The sequence below is a fragment of the Prionailurus viverrinus genome, chromosome A1 (genome assembly GCF_022837055.1).
Source record: "Prionailurus viverrinus isolate Anna chromosome A1, UM_Priviv_1.0, whole genome shotgun sequence".
Classification (NCBI taxonomy): Eukaryota; Metazoa; Chordata; class Mammalia; order Carnivora; family Felidae; genus Prionailurus; species Prionailurus viverrinus.
Window position 1 is genome coordinate 228814393 of NC_062561.1, and position 4437 is coordinate 228818829.

The window sequence follows — 4437 nt, forward strand, 5'->3', positions numbered from 1 at the left end:
TTTTTACACAGGAGAAACCCGGAGCTCGGAGACATGAGACCAACTGCTGGGCTCACACACAGCCCGAGGTTCCAAGTCCAGGGTCCCTTCCCGACGCCGAGAAGCCCATGGTCTGCCACAGCTAAATGTATTGCCAAAATCACACAGCTGGACCGATGGAAGGGTCTGGTGATCTTCTCTCCAGACCCTAATTTCCATTCCCAGTAACCCCGCTCAGCCCCCAGTTTCTGAACTGCCAGACAAACCTGCTATTCTCAGCTTTCAACTCATGGACGGCTCTGGGTCCCCCGGGTCAGCAAGCTCAGAAACTCTGGAAGCGGTCACCAGGGCCCCAGGCCTGTGAGTCAGAACTGCTACTCACATGCAGAGTTGAATTGAGTGGCTGAGACTGAACACCAGGGGTCCCTAATCACCAGGTGAGAAAAGCTACTCCGTCCCTAGGCAAGAGAAAGGACTTGCTGAGTGACTTAGATGTCCCTGCAGGAACAGACTAGCTGGCCAAGGTAAGATAGAAGGACCCAGACCACGACCCCCGCTTCCTCCCATAGCCGGGAAGCTCCAAGAGTAAACACTAAATGCTGATTGGCATCCGGAAGGAACACAGGCCTCCCAGCTCGGCATGGAGAGGAGGGGAACGCTGGTATTTCTAGAATCATCTAAGCATCACGCTAGGGGCTTTACACTTGGCACTTTGATCTTCCTAGGGACACTCCGAGGTCAGTATCATGACTCACATTTCACAAATGAAGACTGAGCCAAGCTAAATATATTGCCAAAATCACACAGCCAGTAATTGGCAGTCACTTCCAACCCAGATGGTCTGATCCAGAGCACTCTGTTTCCGTGGGACCTAGACGCTGGAAGGAGGGACTGCACAGTGAGCTGTCTCTTCCTCTATGGCTCCTTCGTTTCTCTAAATTACACACATTTGATGCATTCTCTCGAGCACGGTGTTGTGCACAAACTTACAAAAGCGTGCACCCTAGGTCTCTGAATCCTTCCCCCACCCCGCTTTAGGGCGCAACGCCGTGGAGACGGTTGAATACTGCCCCCTTCCCAAATATATGCCCAACTCCCAAGATCCAGAACCAGTGACTGTGACTTTATTTGGAGAAAGGGGTCTTTGCACATGTAATCAAGGTAAGGATCATGAGATGAGATCACCCTCGATTTAGAGTGGGTCTTAAATCCAAGGATTTAGAGTAAGTCCTAAATCCAATGACTGTGACCTTATCAGAGAAAGGCAGAGAGAGGCTTGAGACACGGAGACTCAGGGAGGAAGACAAGGCAGAGATTAGGTTTAAGCAGCCACAAGCCAGTGAATGCCTGCAGCCGCCAGGAGCAGGAGGAAGCAAGGAGAGTTCTCTCCTAGAGCCTGCAGATTTCAGGCGTCCAGAACCGCGAGGGAATAAATTCCTGTTGTTTGAAGGCACACAGTCGGTGGTAATTTGTTTTGGCAGCTCTAGGAAACTAATTCACGCTGAAATTAAGAATCTTTCTTTTGCAACTATCATTTAAAAAACTGCATTGGCATCTGGAGCCTATAAAATGTATTTACTGTAAATCCATTTGATTTTGGATTGGGAACTCAGATTTGAAAATCTGCATTCAGAGAATTACTAAGTGTAAGAATATACAGTCAGAAGGGGCACGTGGGTGGCTCAGTCTGTTAAGCATCTGACTTCGGATCAGGTCATGATCTCACGCTTCCTGAGTTCGAGTCCTGCCTCAGGCTCTGAGCTGACAGCACAGAGCCTGGAGCCCGCTTCAGATTCTATGTCTCCCTCTCTCTCCATCCCTCCTCCACTCATGCTCTCTCTCTCTCTCTCTCTCTCTCTCAAAAATAAATAAACATTAAAAAAAATAATATACTGTCAGAAAATAATATGTACAAAGTAGGGCAATACATTAGCTACTTTTTTTCTCAAAAAAAAAAAGAAAAGAAAAAAGAAAAAGAAAATGCTTTTCCTGCAAAATATTTTGCAGTCCAATAAATAACATTATTTAGGGATGAAGGTTACTTATGTTATTCCTATAGTGTCTTAATTAGCTTTTCTTTAATGGGCATTAAGCATAAAAGAGAGGAAATGGAAAAGAACAAACACAAAGAGCTTCGATTTCACCCACAAATCTGTTTTGCAGCCTGCAATCTGTCAGGAAAGCCTGCAAACCCTCCATTCCATTTTTTGGTATAAATAGTTTTTATTCTGAGCCTTTTTCTTCTCTCTCTCATGCTAATAAGAAATTTTTAAAGCAATCACAAGCTCCAACTGAAGATAAGTGGTAAGGCGGGCTTCTCTAAAATGCCCCACATTATCCTCCCTCCGTCCTCTTCGTGAAGATTCTGCAGTAATCTGTCATCCTCCAAATGGAGCTGAGATAGGCTTCTTTCCTGGAGCATTGTCACTGTTTACCTGGGAGGTGAGCTAAAAAGCCTAGGACTCCCACATTGGAAGAAACAAGGGGAAGGTGTGTTTCCAAAGTAGCCCCAGGCGTGGAACAGGGAGCCTTGGGGCTTAGCCTGGGTGGGATCCTGCCTCCATCACTGACTGGGTGAGCCTCTCTTGAGTTGCGGCTCCTTTGTGGGTAAAGTGTGGATCCTTGTAGTGTCCACCCCATGAGCTTTTGTGATGAAAGACATGTTGCTAAACCCTGTGGTCAACTCTGTCTTCATTGTACTCAACTTATTGGCCCATTTGACATGACTGGTCACTTTGTTGATTTACTATCAAAATAAACCCTCCCCCCTGGCGTTTCCTCCTGCTTCTCTGAGCTCCCTTAGCACAGGTCCCTTCCCTCCTCCCGCAGGAGGACCCCAAACCTCTTATTTTCTCACTCCGTGGCTGGCCTCATCCAGAGCTGTGACTTCAAATAGCACCTTTTTGCTGAGGATGCCTGAATCTCAATCCCAGCCTCCCGTCTGAGCTCTAGACTGATGTAGTCACTCAACGCTGTCTGTAGCAGCTCCCCATCTGATATCTAATAAGCCTTACAAAGTAAGCGTGTCCACACCAGACTCTTGATTTTCATCTCCAGAACTGCTCAGTCTCCCGTGCTTCCCATGTCAGTAAGTCGCAATGCTAGTTTGGGCGGGCAAGTCAAGGCATGCCTCTTCTCTTGCTTTCACATTCAAATCCATCAGCAAATACTGCCACCATAACTTCTGAGTATTTCCAGAATCCACCACGTCTTCCCTCCTCGCATCTCAGCTCATGGCTCCAGGCCATCACCCTCTCCCTCCAAGGCAATTGCAATGGCCCCTGTACTGGTCTCCTTGCTCCCACACTTACCCCCAACCCAGCCTTTTCTCTGCTAGGCAAGCAGTGCAATTCCTTGAAAACCTACATCAGACATGTCCCGCCTCAGAAGTCTCCAATGGCTCCCCCATTTCACTTGGATCTCCAGCAACTCCCATGGGCCTCACCCCCAGTAGATCTCCCTCCTTGTTCTTTCCTCCAACATTCCGAACCGTTCCCAGACTCGAGGTAACTCTTCCCTCTGCTTGCAAAGCAGATAGACACCTACTCAACAGAAAGAACTCCCCATACCACCCCCTGTTCCCCTCTGTCCTGTGCTCAAATTTATTATTTCCTTGTTAGCACTTGTCTCTTTGGAGTTATATATTTGTTTGCTGTTTCTCCCTGCTAGAATGTAAGCTTCATGAGAGCAATGAATTTGGTGCATTCGTTGCTGTATCCGTGGCACCCAGAGTTCTGCTTGACACATTAATAACCGTTGAACGATTGAATGAAGGAATGAATGGATGAATGCGTGAGTGAGTGAATGAATGAATGAGGTGCTACATGTAAATCACCAAGTACATTCTGGCACAAATATGTAATTGATAAATACTATCTGCTACTGTGCCTGCTGTTTCATTACTAATTATTATTTGTCTAGGTCCTTTATACACCCCGTCCTTCCTCCTGGCCCTTCATTTTTTTAGATCTGTCACTGCCATGCCCAAGCCTCTCCACTGTCGGAAGGAAGTCATGGAGATTATGCTGGCCAGGAAGAATGTCATTGGCTACCCGTCTTCTATTGGCTCTGAGTTTGGTGCTCTCACATACATACATAAGGAGGAAGGTAGGACTCTACTGTCTTCAGGAATAGCCATTGGATGCCCTGAATGTGGCTTTGGACAGCCTGAATTCCAATCATGTGTTCTGTCATTTTTATAGACCAGCTAACATGTAAATATTTCTGCCTCCAGGGGCAACTAGGTGGCTCGGTCGGTTAGGCACCTGATTTCGGCTCAGGTCATGATGTCTCTCAGTTTGTGAGTTCAGGCCCCACAGCAGGCTCTGCACTGACAGCATGGAACCTGCTTGGGATTCTCTCTCTGCCCCTCCCCGATTTGCACACACACACACTCTGTCTCAAAATGCATAAATAAACATTTTGGGGGGAGAGAGAGACGGTAGGGCACAAGCAGGG